The sequence below is a fragment of the Pleurodeles waltl genome, unplaced genomic scaffold (assembly GCF_031143425.1).
Source record: "Pleurodeles waltl isolate 20211129_DDA unplaced genomic scaffold, aPleWal1.hap1.20221129 scaffold_127, whole genome shotgun sequence".
NCBI lineage: Eukaryota > Metazoa > Chordata > Amphibia > Caudata > Salamandridae > Pleurodeles > Pleurodeles waltl.
This window is the reverse complement of record NW_027149833.1, coordinates 804,282-814,318: the sequence shown is the minus strand read 5'-3', so window position 1 is coordinate 814,318 and position 10,037 is coordinate 804,282. Positions and strand designations below refer to the sequence as shown.

Below are 10,037 nucleotides of genomic sequence, written 5' to 3'. Positions count from 1 at the left end.
GCCCTGTTCTCATTTGCTCATTGTTGTTGCGCTCTAGTGGCAGTATGCATCATGGCTGTGTTGGCTTTGAACAGTGGGAGAATTCTTTCAGTGCGATCGCTGGGGCGAGGGATAGTAATCTAGCTTCCGACAGTGTTCTACATTTCCTGTGGGCACCGTTGGAGTGACGTCTAGTATGGGCGATGTTATAGCACCCACGCCAATATGTCTTATTGTATCCTTTCTGTGGGTACATCAGGTGAAAGAAGTCCATCTGTTACGTGAAAGTCTTTTTTTGCAGCTTGCTAATAGGACCGATATTACCAAAACTGAAAAAAAAAAAAAAATTGCCCTCTGAAAGACACCTTAATACAACATGGACACAAAGTTGAATGCTTTCAAGTATAAGCAATATTCTGCCCACATTAGAAAGCAGGACCCCACACTATTTCAGTAGCTCTTGATGCTCACAGTTTTGGTGTTACCGACCACAGACAAACTTTCTGTACAGATCCAACTTGCACCAAAATGCATACTTTTCATTAAATCTGTGAAGTGGAAGAACAATCAGTAACCTGGCAAGCCTAGATTTAACTGTAGAGAAAGATAGTTACAGGCAATACTTGGTGATGAAAGGTCAAGGGGTGAAGATGGTGCTTTGTGTGGTGGTTTATTTCTTGGACTTTTTTGTTTTCCCTCTGCCCTTCCACATACATTTCTATGTCCTTGAAGGGCTAAACTTCTGTGTAAAATTCAGAAGGAGGACTAGGCGTCCAGTAGGCTGTGGGTGTACCAGAAAATAATATTTTTGCTTCTTGAAATCATGGGTATCGCTTTTTTCAGTAACATTTTTGTTTTTGCTAACAGGAACGTGATGTCTTGGTCGATTCCACCTCTTATGGGCATAAAAACCGAACTCCCAGAGATAAATGGTTCCAGGGCTTCATCTGGACGTCACGGTGAGCATAATTCCTACAGAATACGGGCTTTGAATGTTGAACTGTGAGCAGGTCTGCATCATAGTTTTCTTTTGTGGAGCTAGCTCTCTTGCATTGCATATTGTGTATTGAGCCCCTAAAATAAGATTAATGTTCAACACCAAGCCTGTTTAAGATTCTGAGTAATCTAGTCCAGTGCAGTTCTGTGCTTTCACCCTGTGCATCTTCCCATGTTGCAGGCCAAGAAAGCCTTTGAAAGGGTTGAGAGGCCAGCATGGTTCTAAGTAAATTTATATATGGGTACAGGAGGCTGTCACATGCCAGGTGTGCATACCACAGAGCCAGGCCACAATATACTACTATTTCCAATTAGAGGAGCAAGGCTCATTTGACACTTTATGGGGTATCCTAGCTTATGAACTTCCAGACCAAGCCAGAAGTCTGTTGGCGGTTTTATGGCGTTTTTTTTGGCGGTATTTTGTCGGTCATGTGTATTTCGGCGCTCTTCTGGCGCTCTGTCGGCGCTCTTCTGGCGCTCTTCTGGCGCTTTTTCTGGCGCTCTTCTGGCGCTTTTTCTGGCGGCCTTTCGGCGCTTTTTCTGGCGGCCTTTCGGCGCTTTTTCTGGCGGCCTTTCGGCGCTTTTTCTGGCGGCCTTTCGGCGCTTTTTCTGGCGGCCATTCGGCGCTTTTTCTGGCGGCCATTCGGCGCTTTTTCTGGCGGCCATTCGGCGCTTTTCTGGCGGCCATTCGGCGCTCTTCTGGCGCTCTTTCAGCTCTCTTTTGGCGGCCATTTGGCTGTCTTTTTGGGTTGGGGGGCATAGGTGGGAGACTAGTCTTCACCAATGTGCGCATATGCGAGTTAGCATTCAAGTGTAGAACAGTAGCATGATCCAAAGACAAAATTAGCCCTGCTCTGTTACCTTTAAGTTAAAGATCCTTACCCTCTCTGGAGCCAAACTATTTCATAACACACAGCGTCCTGTCAGAAATTGGTTGGAAAGGACTCTTTCTTGCACCTTAACTTTTTGCAAGGATTAATTCAGGGCAGCCTAAATATTGTACTGTCTCATGAGGATTTCTGATTTGATCAAGGCGACTTTCTTGATCCTCAACGGCCCCGTCTGCCCTCACGGGCCAAAATAAATAAAAGGGACAACTGAATAAATGGTTTGTCAATCTGTTCTAGGTCGTTCATCTCAGCAGCTCTATCCAGTGTTAAGGTTAATTTCTCTTCCTGTCGTCTTCTGGCGCTGCTGTGGCACAATGGGGGCTCGGGGGGAGCAGAGGGCTCGCCCGGTCTCCCCCCGGGCTTTTCGGGCCGGAGTGGTACAGGCCACTGACGAGTTGGGGATTGGTGGTCGGTGCAGGAAGGGGCGGGTTGTTGGTGGGAGGATAAAGGACAGGGGCAGGGTGTGGGCGGCCTCTTTGGCCGTCGTCACACCCAGTAGGCGTGTTTGTCTTCGTCTGTGGAGATTATAGGCTTGTGGTAGGCGTTTCTGCTTGTTGGAAGGCGTTTTTAGGGTGGAGCTACTATTAATATTGAATTGTTATAGAGTAGGGGAGTGTTTTTTGCAGTGGTTTATTAGGATCGATAGTGGTGTTAACGAAATGGAACTGAGCAAAGTTGTGCAGGCCCTAAAGGTGTTGAGGGATGAGGGCAGGGAAGATTTGATTAAAGAGGGGGTCCTTGAAGAAGCGTGGGTGGGTTTAAAAAGGCCGAAGAGGTTGTCAGCTGAAGGAGTTAGCGCTGCGGTAGCAGCTTGCTCCTCGCCGCAAGAAAAGCCTAAGAAATTTAAAGCTAAAAGCGCGGAGGGTCGGAGAGTTACGCGCTCACCTTTTGGGCCCCAGGAGGTGTTGGGGCCGGCTGCAAGATCGGAAGAGGTGGTTCCTCGTAGACTAGGAACGGTCCATTTTCTTCGGCGTTCGGGAGTCTCCCTGGCGAGGAGGGTGTCGGCAGGAGGGAGGGAGGGGGGCGGGCCGCGTGGGCGCGGTGACACGGGGAGAGAGGCAGGGGGCGCGGCTCAGCAGCACGTGCATGACAGGCAATCTGCGTGGTGGGAGGGTGGGAAAACAAGCCCAATTGCCGCGCAACAACGCGGCTGAACGCGAGGCGGCCATTTTAGATGAAAGACACCTTGGGGGGGCAGTCAAAATGGCGGCGCCCATGGAAAAGGGCAATTCGGGTGCAATTTTATCGGATAAAAGGCTTTTGGCAGAAGGACAGAAGGCGGAGGAGGGCAGGGAACGGGAAGAGGTCGTCATTGTTATATCTGACGAGGAGCAAGAGGGACAGGAGAGTTTTGGTTTTGTGGAAAGATCTATGGCTGAGCAGGATGTGAATATTTTGAGTAGAGGAGCTGGGGCAGATGGTTTGAAGGAGTCCAGTTTGGTGAGGTGTTCAAGCATAAGGAGTTTTGAAGGAAATGTTAGCGCACTGAATGTTTTGCATGTGGGTGAACAGGTGGATCTGGTGGATCAGGAAGGTGTGTTGGTAACAGGTTTTGTTTATGGTCAGGTAGGTAGGCGTGTGAGTAGGGATAAGGGTAAGGTTTTGCTTGATAGGTGGAAGCCAGCTTTGCAAGAGGTTAGCGCTGGGTGTGACGCCCCTCGGTTTCCGGGCAGGCCGGGTGGACTGACGGTGCATCAGGATGCTGGGCGGCATGCTGGTGGGCAGAGTTTCCCGGTTAAGGCCAGGGCGCCTTTGATACACCGGAAAGAAGGGAGGGTAAATTCCGGAGCGGTTTACCCGAAGACGAGGGAAACTGTTGTACGAGGTTCGCTGGGTCACGGTGCGGGCTCAGTTTTGGGAGATGAGCAGCCCTCCACCAGCTGGGGCGCTGGTGCAAGTTTCAAAAGGCTTGAAGAAACTATGCTCGATTATGACGACGACGAGGTCGATCAGGATACAAGGGTAGCAGCACCGGTGTTGCAGTCAACGGTTCCGGAGGTGGTCCAGGGCGATCATTATGGGATTTGTCGCACTTCGGCAGGGAATTTACCTAGAGGTGAGCTGGGGATGGGGATGGGTCGAATTGTTGGTGGTAATTATGGGAGGGAAGTATGTGGTTTCGGTGGGGTTGATGCTTCTGTACAGGTGGATGGCATTAAAGAGGATGGGGCAGGTAAGTCAGAGGTTACTGGGGATGTTCGTGAAGAGGACGGGTCAAAGGTTTTGCAGGAGTCGGTAAAGGCAGGGGGTGTAGTAGGTGCAGAGGTTTCGGTAAAAGGTAAAAAATTGCCATACATGGGAGTGGCGATGCCTTTGGGGGCGCATCTCACTCAGAATTTACAGGATAAGATTTGGAAAGGGGAATTTGTGGATGTGTTTAAACTATTGCATAGAGAGGTGCAAGCGAAGGAAGGGTCAAAGGAAGAGGAGTGGGAATTGGCCAGGAGACCTAAAGTTCCTACAAATATTGAAAATTGGACATCAGCCTTTCTGATTTATGCAAGCGTCTATTGTGAAAGGCACAAGGATTCGTGTATTGCTTTGTTTAAATATATGGATGTGGTGCGGCGGGCCCAAATGGATTATGGGGGATTTGGGTGGTTTCGGTATGAAGAGGAATTTCGTGCAAGGAAGGCGATGGACCCATCCAAAGCTTGGGGGGAGATAGATAATGAGTTGTGGATGCAGTGGTTAAGGACGGCCAGGTATGCTCCTACTACGCACACTGCAAGTGGTCTTCCGGTACAATATAAGCCCTTTCAGGGGCGTCCCACCCAATTTGGGGTGGGTTTTGGACAGCGCAGGCAGTTGCAAGGAAATGGGTCTTGCTGGGCATTTAACAGCAGCTTCTGCAATAGGCAGTCCTGTAGATTTCGGCATGATTGCTCCCATTGTGGAGGCAGGCACCCAGCTTTTCAGTGTTTTGGAGGCATGCACTGGGGATGGCAAGGACAGCAAAGTAGAGGTGGTGACAGGGGCAGAGGCCAAAGTCAGCATGTTGCTGGAAAAGGGCCCTACGCCTATTAAGTTTGAGATTATTTCAGATTGGCTACGTTGGTATCCTCGAAGGGACGAAGCAAAGGTTTTGTGGAGTGGTTTTGTTGAAGGTTTCCGTTTATGCTATGAAGGTCCTAGAGTGCGAAGGTGGGCCAATAATTTGAAATCGGCGAGGACTTACCCGGAGGTGGTTCAGGCAAAATTGGACAAGGAATTGGAATTGGGAAGGATTGTAGGCCCATTTTTGGAGTGGCCTTTTGCCAACTTGACTATTTCGCCCCTAGGAGTGGTTCCAAAAAAAGACAGGTGAATTTAGGCTGATACATCATCTGTCTTGGCCAGCGGGGAGTTCGGTCAATGATTTTATCGCTGTTGAGGATTCTGTTGTGCACTATGCATCAGTGGATGAAGCTGTTGCCTTGGTGAGGAGGTGTGGGCATGGGGCACAGATGGCAAAAGCGGACATAAAATCAGCGTTTCGGTTATTGCCTGTTCACCCGGAAGATTTTTCTTTGTTGGGGATTCAGTTCGGGGGTGCGATTTATGTGGATCGCATGCTTCCAATGGGTTGTTCGGTTTCTTGTTCCTTGTTCGAAATGTTCAGTACGTTTTTGCAGTGGTGTTTCCAGTACAAGAGAGGGGACAGGTTGGCCACACATTACTTAGATGATTTCTTCTTTGTGGGGGCGGCAGGAACAGGTTCACGTGGCAAGGCTTTGTTGGATTTTGAAGATTTGATGTCTGAATTTGGGGTTCCACTGGCAAAGGAGAAGACGGAGGGACCTCTGACATGTATTAGCTTTCTTGGCATTGAGTTGGATTCGTTGAGGATGGAGGTGAGGTTACCTCAGGACAAAGTGAGGCAGTTGATTTTGCTTTTGGAGGACACAGTAAAAAGACATAAATTGGAGTTGCGGCGAGCTCAGGAATTACTGGGACATTTGAATTTCGCTTGTAAGGTGGGCAGAGCCTTTTGTAGGAGACTTGGTTTTGCAATGAGGGGTGCGACGTTACCGCATCATCACATTAGGATCAAGGCTCAGGTGAGGGAGGATCTGAGAATGTGGATTTGTTTTTTGCAGGATTTTAATGGAGTACCTATGTTGGTGGATGGTTCGGATTGGTTTTGGCAGGTAGAGTTGTTTTCTGATGCTTCTGGTGCCCACGGTTTTGGGCTGTTTTGGGATGGTCATTGGATGGCGGAGGCTTGGCCAGCCAGATCGAAAGAAGCAAGGCATAGCATTGCCTTTTTGGAATTTTTTCCTTTAGTGGTGGCTTTGGTAGTCTGGGGTTCCCATTTGGCCAATCGGAATGTGGTGTTTAATGTGGACAATCAGACTGTGGTAGCCTTGGTGAATTCGCAAAAGGCGAAGGATGTTAAAGTGTTGAAATTGCTGCGTATTTTCTTGTTACATTGCTTATCATTCAATGTTCTGTTCAAGGCTAAGTACATCCCTGCAATCAATAATGATATTGCTGATTCCCTATCTCGTTTTCAGTGGCAGAGGTTCCGTGGTCTAGCACCGGGAGCGGATATGGAGAAGACGCTGGTTCCGGGGGAGTTGTGGGCTTTAGGAGATTAAGAATGTTGGAGCTGGTACAGCGGTCTATAGCCACGTCTACAAGGAAGAGTTATGGTCCGGCCTGGTTGGAATTCTTGGAAGCAGGAGCAGTGGAAGTGGTTGGGGGGGTTGACGTCGTCATTAGGAGACAGGGTATGGCGGTTCGCTTCATTATGCATCTGATTGATAAAGGTTTGTCTGCTGTTACAATTGCAGGTAAATTGGCGGTAATATCATTTTACGGTAAGTATTTTTGGGGTTATGACCCAGTGGAAGGGGAGATTTGCAGGCGGATCTTAGCGGGTTGGGCCAGGTCGGGAGGTGCAAGGTGGGATAGAAGGAGACCAATCACGTCCCATTTATTGCGGGCCATTTTACGGGCACTGGAAGTTGTCTGTTTTTCAGAATGGGAGGTGGGTTTGTTATCTTTATGCATGGCTTGGCTCTTTCATGGAGCGTTTCGTATTTCAGAATTGTTAGGTTTAAAAGGGAGGGAAGGTTTATTACTTTCCAATGTACAGCTAAGTGGAGGGGAGGTTGTTGTGTGGTTGGGTAAAACCAAAGGGGATCAGTTGGGCAGGGGTCAGGAGGTTGTTTTACGGCGTACAGGCTCTCAAGATTGTCCAGTTAGGTTGTGGTTCATATTTGCAGGTAAGTTGCCGGAGTCTGCAAGGTTTGTATTTTTACATCATGATGGTTCTTCCTTATCGGCTTCTCAGGTTTTGGCAGTTTTAAAAATGTGCCTGAGGCGGTTGGGTTTGGATCCAGGATTATACGGGACTCATTCGTTTAGGATCGGCGCGGCAACAGAAGCCAGGAGACTGGGGAGGAGTGATCAATTAATCCAAAACTTGGGTAGGTGGAGGTCGCAGTGTTTTAAACGTTCTATTAGAGCAGATAAATGATAATAAGGTGATCTTTCATGGTAAAGGGTTTCTTTTCAAACTTGTTCTTTTGCTCCTTTTAGCTATCTGCTCTTTTCCTCCTGTTCTAGCTGTCAGTTTCGAGGTGCTTTTCTTGGGGGCGGGTTATAGTGAGGGGGTGTGACATACTTTTGACATCTTTTTTGCTTCATAGGTTGTGTTGGGGGTCCAGATGGAGTATGTACGGTGTGGATCGTCGGGCACTCATTCATTCGCTGGGCTGAGAAGCAGGCTGCGACGAGGCATTTTGGTCGACAATTGGGTTTGGATGGTGTGAGGGTTAAAGTTAGTTGGGTGGGTAAGAGTGGGATGAGGTGGGGAGAGCTTTTATATGTTCTTTCACAAAGGATTCGGCAAGGTGTTTGCCCTGATTTATTGGTCATTCATCTGGGCGAAAATGATTTGGTTTCCCTTTTGGGCATAGGTTTACTGAAGGCAATGAAGTTAGATTTGCTACGCATTAGGGAGAAGTGGTCAGGGACACACATTGTTTGGACGGGACTGGTGCCTCGGAGGGTCTGGAGGGGGGCTCATTCTTTTCAAGGCATAGAGAAGCAACAAAAGAAGGTGAATAGGGAAATGAGGTCTTTTTGTCGAGTTCAAGGTTTTTCTGTGCTGAGTCATGAAAATATTAGCGTTTCAGATGTAGGTTTTTTCCGTCAGGATGAGGTTCATTTATCCTTTATGGGTAATGAGATTTATTTGTTTGTGTTGCGAATGATAATTGCGGACCTTTTGGGGGTTAAACTATGGGATAGATAGATGGGGTCGGGTGGGGCAGGAAAACGCCTACCGGGTTTTCCTGTGTGGCAGGGGGTTTCTGGTCAAGAAGCATTTCGGGTGCGGAAAGGGATCGATATAAAAATCAGTGGACAGGGAATTTACACAAGGCAAGGGGAATTTTAGAAGGGATGGGTAAGGGGTAGGTCAGGTCAAGGTGGTAGGCATAAGCGGTAGGTTGAATGGGTTCTTAGAGGGATGGGGAGGGGATAGGAGGAAAGTTATGTATTAGTGAGGTTATGTAGTTTTGTAAGGCTTTATGCTGAGGTGTTTATATTGCCAGACCTGTTCTATTAAAGCGGCCTTTTACCCCTTAACAACGAGTTTGTGGTTTGTTCACTCTTTGGGCCCGATGGGGGCTCGGGGGGAGCAGAGGGCTCGCCCGGTCTCCCCCTGGGCTTTTCGGGCCGGAGTGGTACAGGCCACTGACGAGTTGGGGATTGGTGGTCGGTGCAGGAAGGGGCGGGATGTTGGTGGGAGGATAAAGGACAGGAGCAGGGTGTGGGCGGCCTCTTTGGCCGTCGTCACACCCAGTAGGCATGTTTGTCTTCGTGCCCGCCCGCCCTCCCTTGCATGAATTTTTGTTCTTGGTGGGATTTTTTGTTTTCGTACCCCCTTTTTTGTTTGGTGTTTTTGTTTGGAGGTGATTTTGCAATTAGTAAGGCGTTGTAAGTTGAGCATTTAATAATTTTCAGCTTTAACAGGGCAGGTCTGGGTTTGTTTGGTTAATGGCTCATTTAGATGTGTATGTAGGTCTGGGGGGGGGTTTGGGTGGTTTTATTATTTTTGCCGCTGGTAGTCAGGTCTGGCTGCGGGGGGTTTCTGGTCAAGAAGCATTTCGGGTGGGGAAAGGGATCGATATAAAAATCAGTGGACAGGGAATTTACACAAGGCAAGGGGAATTTTAGAAGGGATGGGTAAGGGGTAGGTCAGGTCAAGGTGGTAGGCATAAGGGGTAGGTTGAATGGGTTCTTAGAGGTAGGGGGAGGGGATAGGAGGAAAGTTATGTATTAGTGAGGTTATGTAGTTTTGTAAGGCTTTATGCCAAGGTGTTTATATTGCCAGACCTGTTCTATTAAAGCGGCCTTTTACCCCTTAACAACGAGTTTGTGGTTTGTTCACTCTTTGGGCCCGATCTAGTTACTGTTTTTCACCTAATAGTAAAATTCTCAGTTTGTAATACTCTGTGCTCAGTTACCGAATTCTATGATCTTCTTGGGTGCAGTTTAATAACTGAGGCACGTAATGGGGATTAATCCATGGCTACATAGGCATTTACAAGGTTTAACATATTTAGGGTTTTTACTTAATTTGTGCCCGGAAGCACGTCTTTGATTTGTTCCATATGACAAGCTTTGATGCACCAGAGTGGGGAGCGGGACACACTTCCAGGCACATGGACGATCAGTTCATAGTGCATTACGTGAAGAACCCTGCGACTTGTAACTTGCTGAATGGTTAGATGCTGCGCTGAGTCAGTCACTACTAATGGGAACACATGATCAAGCATATTAACATTGGGATATCTGAGCTACTAATTGGCAGATGTGATCAATGGTAACTGTGAGGTAAATTGATATGATATTCAGTATGTTTTCTGCGATAGCGTTCGGAAAATTAATAAATTATTTCCATATGTTATTTTGTGTATTTTTATCCTTATGAGGACAGTTGACTTTCAGGTTTCCGAATCCTCCTGAGTAAAATCATTCGGAATTATAAATTTGTATTTTGTCAGATTCTGTACCAAATCCTCCCTAAAGCTACAGCCAATATTTTTGTTAATGGGGGATTAAGAAGGTTGGGCCTATGAAGTAAGGCTCTGCTGATACTATCCCCCTAGAGTAAAGGGAAGTAAAGAACTGTCAGTTTCAAGAAGAGCTAGTGACGTGTTACTACTTCCTACATTT

The 10,037-nt window shown here is 47.6% G+C and overlaps 1 non-coding gene across 1 annotated transcript; it reads left to right on the top strand.

The window, feature by feature from the left end:
* The first annotated feature begins 9,910 nt into the window (after positions 1–9,910).
* Positions 9,911–10,037, top strand: LOC138273960 (small Cajal body-specific RNA 4). Its single transcript, XR_011200331.1, has one exon. It is a non-coding gene; the product is annotated as a small Cajal body-specific RNA 4 (non-coding RNA).